General features: G+C 36.9%; 1 long non-coding RNA gene across 1 annotated transcript; it reads right to left on the bottom strand.

The window, feature by feature from the left end:
- Positions 1 to 6944: 6944 nt before the first annotated feature.
- LOC142361767 (uncharacterized) lies at positions 6945 to 9076 on the bottom strand. Its single transcript, XR_012764373.1, has 3 exons — positions 8992 to 9076; positions 7960 to 8048; positions 6945 to 7009 (listed from the first exon to the last, which is right to left on the bottom strand). It is a non-coding gene; the product is annotated as an uncharacterized LOC142361767 (long non-coding RNA).
- Between the last annotated feature and the right edge of the window lie 756 nt (positions 9077 to 9832).

Below are 9832 nucleotides of genomic sequence, written 5' to 3'. Positions count from 1 at the left end.
AGAAGGTGGAGAGACTGTTCACCTAGGTGCACAATGGAAGGGTGGATGGTAACAGACTCACCTTGGATGATGGGAAATTCTGACTTTATATAAGGTAACAATTTCTTTCACCATGAGGTGGTAAAACTCTGGAACTGGAGCACAGAGGAGCTGCGGGATCTCCATCCTTGGAAAGCTTCTAAATTCAACTGAGCAAGGCCTTGAGCAACCTGCTGTGGGTAGATCTGATCTGAGCAGAAGGCTGGACTGGATGAGCTCTGGAGGTCCCTCCCAGCCCGCAAGAGTCTATGGTTCTACACGAGAATCCTTTCTCAGAGTGGGAAACCTTTACACTTTGGTATCATTTTTAACAGGAATGTAATCTTTCAGCTAGGGAGATGAAATAATAGGTTTATCCCTTGGTTTCACAGAAGACATCCGACCTTTCACAGGAAATGTGATTCTTAGATGAAAGCAACGAATCTGCGAGGGGGAAGGTCACATCTTTGTCTTTTGAAAGAAATTCTTCATGTATTACCTGAGCTGCTTCATTGCAAATGTGCAGGCAGTCATATCGCGTGGTGATAACACCTTTATTTACAGAATTTCAGGCTGCACTGAAAGCAGTGAGTAAATGAGTCCATTGGTGAAGAAGACATTCACCAATTAACAAGCAGCAGCTGTTTGTCTTCTTTTCTTAGGGTACAATTGATTAAAATTGCATGCTTCATTTAAGCAGAATTCTCTTGTACTTTACCAAACGAGGAGAGAAATCTTCTTTCAAATAGAGTAGTTTCTTTTCTGATTTATTGAACATCTTTCCAGCTGAATATAAATTAGAAACCTATTCGGTTTTGTTGTGTATAATATGCAGACACTGTTTTAGAAATCAGAGTTAAAATATTCTGAATGTTAATCAGAAATGAACTGTAACAAACAAAAGTTGGTGCAATAAGTTATTTCAGGCTTAAACTATACTTCTTTTGCTATTTAGTCCACAGGTGTATATATACACAAACATACACATATGTGTGTTATATATATATATGTATATTGGATAGTAGGAAACGACACGTTAGTATAAAGACCTTCTGGATGTTAGACCAAGCAGAGGACTGCTCTGAACCAGCACAGTCTAATCTGCAACGCAACCAACCTACAGCAAAACGACTTAGCTTTCTGCTTTGTGCAGTTATGAAACAAAAAAGCTCAAAAGTAGTTAGAAAGTATCGAAACGGGGAGCAAAAGCTGCTGATGGCATCTCAGCTTTTCAGTGTAGCAAGCAAAGGCAGAGGAGGATGCATTGACTGGAGACGAAAACTAATGAAGTACACACCAGACACAAGGTGTACATTTTTATGGGGGTAATTAATCCCTGGAATAATTTATGTACTACTGTAGTGGATTCTCCAGTTATTCCAGTTTAGCCATTGCAAGAATTTGAGAAGAAAATCTTAATGCTTAAATTATGCCAGAGATTAGATGCTGCCCGTAATGATCTGGGCAAGGGGTTTATGTGACTTGTACAGTAATACTTTGCGTCCAAAACTATTATTTTAAGCAATCTCTGATTACTTGAAAAGCTGAAGGTTTGTTACAATTGCATGAAGAAACAAGTCTCAACTTTGGAAGATCTGCCTACCATCCAATGAATCTCCTCAAGCTCACTTTACCACATCTAAGTCTCTCAAACATTCCGTACAACGACTCTTACATACTATCAGTTTTAAACAACAACAGCGTCTATAAAAACATACATTCACGTTTTAGGAAAACTCTCCTTTGCTGTGGAAAGAACATCTGCAATGCCAACCTGGAGATTTAATGAAGAAGGCTCGTGGTAAAAAATGAATTCCTGAAGTAATTTCAGGTGTCAGCTAAAAATACGAAAAATTAGAACTTCTGACAAACTTGAAAATGAGTTGCCGGATATGAAGCAGACATTATTCAAACATGAGAATGTTTATTAGAAAAAAAAAAAATCTTTATTATTTTCATTCTTAATGATTTTAATATTATTTTCATGACAGTGGAACACCTGCCTGTTACAGAAGTTCCTCTTGCCTTTGTCTGCTTACGAACACCGTTTCTTTGGTTGGTTTCATCCCACTGAGCACCTCCAACAGCAATTTTCAGCTACTTCAGAAGTACAACACACTCAAGGCAAGATCCTCACTGACCGGTGTCTCGGACACCTGAAATATAACCTACCTTCTCAGTAAAACATGCTGGCTACGTAAGTCCCAGGAAAGAGCATGCATGTCTACACTTTCATTGATGGAAACATTTCTGGTATCATAACCATATTCTTTCTAAATCCAGAAGGCACGAGATAAGCTACATAAAAGGTACACAGCTGCTTTTCCACCTGCTTACCTCAAACGACCAATACTTGGCTAAGGAAAAAAGATTTTTAAAAATAACTAAAAACAAAAAGAAAGAAGAAAATCAAGTAATGTTTTATTCTTCATTTTTAAAATTATGTTAGAGAGTACTCTAGAGATTATGATAACTATAATTTCATCTACAGAATAACTTTAGTCTATATTAGTTAATCTGAGTATTAAAGTAAAATTGTATGGTTTCCCCAATATCTGCTCAGAAAACACTTTTATTCAAGCGTTCCTTTCTTTTTTTTTTTTTCCTAAATCTGTCTAAGGAGTCCTTGAATTAGTCATTTCATTCTAATTTAAAATCTGTACTGCTTTCTAGTAGGAAGCACAGAAATAACTGGACTATAAGCAAAGGCTCCTTTAGGGCTAGGGACCTTCAGTCGATATCTTGTAAGATATTCTTGGCTTACAGCCACCTACAACATGCTGTGTAGAATATCCTCTAAAAAGAAAAGAAAGTCTCGTATGTTCCTTCAAATATTCCAAAGACTTTCCAAACATTTCAGCACATAGTAAGTGATCAGAGATGTTTCCACAAAGTTTTCAAAACATATGCATTATCCCTCCAAATAAAATGTCCTCAAGTTCTGCATCACTGCTTCCATACGGATGCATCTGTCAAATCTAGGCACCAAGATATAATCTATATTGCAGCATAACGATTTTTTTCAATATAGGCTAAGTCATAAATTAAGAGCAAAATACAAATGGAATAATCACTGTTTTTTCCAATTAGAGCAGAGTTTTTTCAGTTTTGCTTATGTCTCTGATTAAAGAGATGTAAAATTGTCACACAGAGGAAAAACTTAATTTGCAACTAACCTTAACTGTGCCAGTGCATTAGCTGTTCTCATACGAAAAATGGCATTTAGAGACAAGAAAAGACATTTGCACATTTAAATACTTCATCTGCACATGTAGTTCAAGCAATATCTGAATATTATACATATTTGGAAAACACCAAAGGGAAAGAACATGTTCTCATTTACAGATCATCTACAAATTTGAGTACTAAAATATTTCTAAAATGTGGGAGTGAAGATTTCAGAAGAGCAGCAAGTTTTATCACAAATCCAAAGTGTTTATCAAATATTTACAACAATTCAGAAGTCCACCATAGTATACCTGCTATTTTAAAAAAAAACCCAGTCCTTCAAAACACCTGCCTTTATTAGAATTTGTTTTAACATTCAGCTCTTTTTGAATGCTGGGTATAGCTAGAATGGTATTTATGGAATAGAAAGAAGCCAACTGGACAAATCATAAAAAAATGTTAGTACTGATACAGTCTAATTCTGCCACCTAGTGACAAGCTTCCTCCATACATTTTCAAAGCTCATTATATGTGTCGCTAGGAAACATATTCGTCTGTCGGAAAAGGACCAAAGCAGGGACCCTTCATAACCAAACCAGCAAACGCTGAATTTTACTGCCACCACCACTTCACACTCAGTTCGAAGGAAAGGGAAACAGAGTGTCTGCACTCATTTGTGACAGTACCTAAAAAGTGAATGTTATCTAAGCGTATGGCAAGTGTTGGTTTGTTCCAAGCAACTCCAGAATTGTCAAGAGGTTCTTTGGGAGATACCTCACACATAAGCAGGGTAGAAAACAAAAACAGACCCAGTGAAGCCGACAGAAGTTGTGCATGCTGTTCCTCCATGGACTGACTGACCCTATATAAGAAGTCGCACCATGATAGATCTGAACAAGGAAGACACGGCAGATTGCTTGGTATGAAATAGCTCTGAAATTATTCAGGACTTGCAATGTCCCCTTCTGAAAAAAATCTGCATGTAGCGGGGTGGCAAAATATTCCTTGATAATATCTAGTCAAAAATGGAATTATTCAAAATATTTGTTAACAAATTACTTTAAATGGTAATAATTCAAAATTCTACTTTACCATCTTAGTCTTGCAAGAGAGACATTTACAGCAAGTATTCAGCATTTCAGTCACTCTCAACTTTAAAATGCTTTACAAATCTGAAGACAGTACCACATTAACTTTCTACCTGTGTATATATCTGGATCATCTTCTTCAACTGAATATTATAACCATTGTCCTTATGATCCTCTTCTATCTGAGTTTTCTTCTAGGGTCCAAAGCAAATGAATACAGTGGTGTGTCACTCCTATAGCTGGAGGATGTGGTTTATTGATGGTTCTTTTTCCTGAAAATGAGTAAATATGTCAAAACTATTTTTTTAATATAGTTTGTATAAATATTTTCACATATGAGAAAATGTATTTTGGACGTTCAAAAATAAATTATGTTAATGTTTGATTTAGCACTTGCACCTATAATAGGTGCTTGGAGAACCATGAGTACACATTAAAATGATACATATATTTTGCATCTACATCTAAGTAACAGAATCAACTTTTAAATTAACTAGTTGATGGAAAAAATAATATCTGAAGTTATTGCATTGGGTTACTTTACAAATCTGCCATCCTAGCGTACTGAGCCCATGCGTTCAGTTTTAATACAGTCTCTACTTCTCAGTACATATCTTTCTATACTCACAGGAACTCCTCTTACCAAATTTTTTTTCAACCGGTCTGAGGTGCCACATGATTGTAAGGAAGGCTTTGGGCTGCTGTATACCAACATGCAGCTCAAGTCACAAAGCAAGCAAATCTAGGGAACAAAACCCAAAAAAAGACCAACCAACAACTGTTCAGCCTCAAATACTGAGTTTCCTGACTACAGAAAAGGAAAATGTCTATTTTTGTGATGACAGCAAAAAGCAGAGATGGTTGCCTTCCTGCTGTTATAGCCTGAGTGACCAAACACATGGTGCCCTAACTTGGAAAGCACTGCTTTACAAATACATATCCCAAAAGTGAGGACAGCAAAAATCCGTATGCAGGAATTTTAAATTAGGCAAGACATATTGCGTTAATGTAAACTATTTTAAAACCCAACCAACATTTTTATTTCTGGTTAAACTGCTTCCAATAACAGAAATCTGGATACAAGAAAGATAATTTTGAAAATAATATGTGACCCTTGATAAGAATTAATATAATGAGAAAAATACATAAATAAGAAAAATATGTGTGAAGGGTGAAAAAAGACAAGAAAATTTGGCATTATGGATCTTCAGGGAAAACAAGATCCCATAAAAATGCCAGAAGAGGGGAAGATGCAGTTCCAATGAAAAGATGAGGAAAACCTTTGATTTCGTAAATTATTGGTATGTCTGACAGTCAGGCTGGCAAGAAAGTATTTCTCAAAAAGCCAGCAGGTGAAAAACTCAGACTCCAAAAAAACCCCCACACACATACATCAGCTGGGAATCTGGGATGCCCAATGATATGGATACTTGCTGTTGACTCTTAAAAATGTCATTTTCATGTAGATTGCCTTTCATAAAGGAAAAAAAGAAAACCCTACAGGTGTCAGTATCATAGATATTATCTGAACCGCAGATAAATATTGCTGGGTTTCCTGAAGAAGTTGCCATATACGGAGGCTGTGAATGGAGTGACATGAACTTAAATCGCCCTTCAGTTATGTTTTAAAACATTGCAAGATATACTTACTGGTTTGAAACTACTATGAGAAAGGCAGTAGTGTTTTCTGTGAGCTACACTACACTGTACAAAACCAGTATTTTTAAGCCTACTAGTAACATCAGCCCCGTTGCATTTAACAAGAAGCACTCGTTATTTATTCTCCCCATTTCACATTATTCTTCATTCATTCCATTTAAGCCTACATAAGCTAAATGTCAACTCTACTTCTCTTACGACAAAATTACCTCACAAAGACATTCTCAATATGTTATTAGTTAATTAAACCTCTTGAATGTAAAACTTACATCACTTCTGCATAACAACACGGTAGCGACCAAAAGCGGTGGGCTTGGGTAGGAAGTAACCAGGTTCAGCAGGATCCATACAGCAGAACTAACGGCCTTCATGCTCCCCACTCAGGTCGTACGAATGCTTCCAGCAAGTTTTTACATCCTCTCTGTGCAAGACATCCCTTTATCAGGGCAGATTCCCTTTTAACGTACAGTCTGATTTATTACAGTGTCTAAATTTGCTCTTGCGAGAAGGACCTGAGCTATCTCGGTAGGTGCCCGCTCTTTTGATGAAATGGTTTCATTTCCCTAAAGAAAAGATGTCTCTCACTGCAAAGCTGTGCAGCAACATCTGATCTGAAGGAAAGTCCCCTCAGCTTCCGGGTCCATTCTACTTTTACACATTGGCGACTTCAATTTGCACAGTTTCCAAACGCATGCAAAGGAGAACGGTGTATTAGCAAACCCAAGCCTTCAAGACTTACTACCACCTTCAGCATTCCTAAATACCAGCGAAGGAGAAACCTTGTCTTAGAGAACCCCAGCTCTCCATCCAGCTAATTTCTTTGGCCAAAGAAGCCTTCAGCAAGAGCTCAGGATCACATAATCCAACCCCTGTTTTGTGGTTACGTTTCTGCTGCCAACCAGCCTAGGTAACTACGTCCTACTCATAGGAACTTCAAAATGCAAATATTTCCTGCATGATTTTTAAATCCCACCTTACCTCTGTTTATTTCTGGAGCACAGAGAAACGGTATAAACAAATGAGTTGTCAGAAGTCTGTATTCCCTTGCTCACTCCCACCCATGTTTTTTCTCCAGTCTGGAATAGCAAAGTTTTAGTAGAACAGTGAGACTGTTTTTCTTCAATGTTAACCTAAAATATTTACAGCTGTTTGTGTATAAAGAAATATATTATACACACAAGTACTGCATTTCTATTACCATATGCATACCTAAAACATTTCCATTTCATTATTTGCTCTCACTTAAATCTCATTTTCTCTAAATGAAGAGAAAATACTACCTTTGTTGACAATATGTAACGGCTCAATTAGCTAAATCTTTGTCCACTGGATATATTTTAACAATAACAAATACTGTTCTGTAACTACTGCTATGCATAAGAATTTTAATCGTTAATCAAGAATTTGCATGTTATTAAAAATGCTGTATCTGTAAAGAAATAGAAAAAATCTTGCCATTTTAATTTAGGAAATCACATTTTCCATGGACAATGAAAATCTCAGAATTTTCTATACTTTAATCCTACTGAATAATAAAAAGCACAGGAGAAAGAAGTCATTTTTAGTCCATTCTGGACACTCTCTCTTCAGCAGCCTCTGTGAGCACAATTTGGCTTTCAGCCCTAGGGACAGAGCAAAGCAAGCTGGATGCAACGTCCTTGCTCCTGCTCCGGAGATCAGAAATCATCCATTAAGGCAAGGAGGGGAGTTGAAGGATGAGTGTGTGATTTGGATTGTTTTACCTCAAATTATTACCTAATCCGATGACTGGATTCCCCACCTAAGAAATCAAAGTTTACCTGCATGCAGATTGCAATGAGTATGATTTTACTGCTTTAACTATTATTTTTGCAAAGCTTTTGCTCACCACCACTTAACTTGAATGACATTCGTTTCACTTCACTCTCATTTCATCAAACATTGCTCTTCATTAGGCAGGAAAGCATACACAACACAGTGCTTAGTATTAGATTTATTTTACCTACAGGAGAAAGAAACAAAACAAACCAACCGCCCTGCTTTATACCTTGCTAGATCCAGGACTGTGATGTATTGCCCCACTTGTATGAGATCGTTCTTCATGATTTATCCCATAAAGGCCACGGCTGAAAGCAACTGAAAAGAAAAAGCATAGAAATAATGAGTAGGTGAATTTGAATATTCAACAGTCCATTCAAAGCTCATGAAAACATGTGTAGTCCTTAGAAATAAACAGTACCATTTAGTCAATCCAATTCTATTCTGATGTTTAAAAAAAAATACTACCTTTATGTACCTACAAAAGGCAAAACCGCTATATTTGCCTCTCATTCCAGAGGCTCTAAAGATTTTTTAATTGAAACACTTATTATTATAGGAGATATCAGATTTCATTACCACGACCATACAGCCCTTCCTAATATATTGCACAAAGGTTCTAGTGCTGCAGCTTGTTTTAGCGCTATCAAAGGAAAAAGTGAAAGCTATCTCTCTTGAAACTTTCAAAGTTAAGGTGACAGGAAAGGTGAAATTTTCTCAGAAAAAGCAACATAGTTACTGAGGATGGAGAAAATAATAAAGCAGGTATTTTTCTTAATCAACATGTAAAATTATATTTGCTTTCTTCTACGGAGGTAAACAAATTCAAGATCAAGAGATCACTCATTATCTAACAGTTACTTTTTTGCTTGCATCTGAAAACTATAGCAAAGTTCGACTTCACATAAAGGGTTACTCCACCTCAAGAAAATTAGATGCATTTCCATAATTCTTTTAACCACACACCTCTCACAGATATATTGACAACATTTTCTGGAAGAAAATTTGGCTTGATTTATATCACTGGGAAAATTCCTTTTAAATTCAAAGGCCAAACATTTAGTTCTGCATCCGTAATGAAGCAGACATTCATACTAAATGTTATCTGCACATGCAACAACAAGGAGGACTTGATTTGGCAGAGTATAGCCATGTAATTCACATTGACTTCCCTAATATTTTGGCTGGAATAATGCCTGCAGGGTAAACGCCAAAGAACAAAGACTGACTCATTTATACGTGCAGCAAAACTCCTACTGACCTGATTAGGGTTGGAATATTGTCACACTTTGGACAAAATCAATGCAAAATGGTGGCCAAAGCAATGACACGGGATTTTCTGGGTCTCAAGTCGACGATCACAGCGTTACAACAGCTCTGTAATGAAACCCAACAGTGACGGTGACCAACGGCAGCTGAGAGGCACTGAGCCAGAGCAGTGTCACATGAAAACGATCTCTGATGTCAAAACAATCTTTTATTTTGGTGCACACTGATCCTTGCCAGTTCCCAGTAACAGTGTGCAACCGGAGGAAAACAGCGACGTCAACTCTGGCTCAGTTCAAACAGTACCAGGGAAAAAAAGTTCAGCTCCATGCAAAGTCGGTCTGTCATAAAGGCCAAGGTCTCATCCTTCTGCCTCGGTTTTCATTTGCAGTACTGCAGCGTTGTGTTTTGCAGGAGTGCAGTATTCATTTATCAGAAAACATCCATAACGTGCAACATCTTCACAGCTCATGCTTCATTAAATGTTATTGCGTTACAAGTTCCTTAAGAGTTAGTAAGGACAAATAAGTACTAATAAATGAAAATTTTTGGAACGTGAAATGAATCAATAGAATTTGTGCTTACAAAAAAGTAGCCACAAAATACTATTAATTTTATATTAAGAAATAAACTAGATTACCTTTGCATATGCTTTTTCCATTCTGCATGATCTAAAGCATTAGAAATCCATACCCATAGAGAAAGGAATAGACCTCTGTGTAGAGAAAGGAAGAGAGCCTGTGATAAAAAAACCCTTGGGGGCTGTGCGTGTAATATATTTCATTGGGCAAATATAAAATATAGCCACATCAATCACATTCTAAAGAGGAGGTTGG

This window comes from Opisthocomus hoazin, chromosome 6 (genome assembly GCF_030867145.1).
Source record: "Opisthocomus hoazin isolate bOpiHoa1 chromosome 6, bOpiHoa1.hap1, whole genome shotgun sequence".
Taxonomy (NCBI): Eukaryota; Metazoa; Chordata; class Aves; order Opisthocomiformes; family Opisthocomidae; genus Opisthocomus; species Opisthocomus hoazin.
This window is presented reverse-complemented; position numbering and strand designations above follow the sequence as displayed.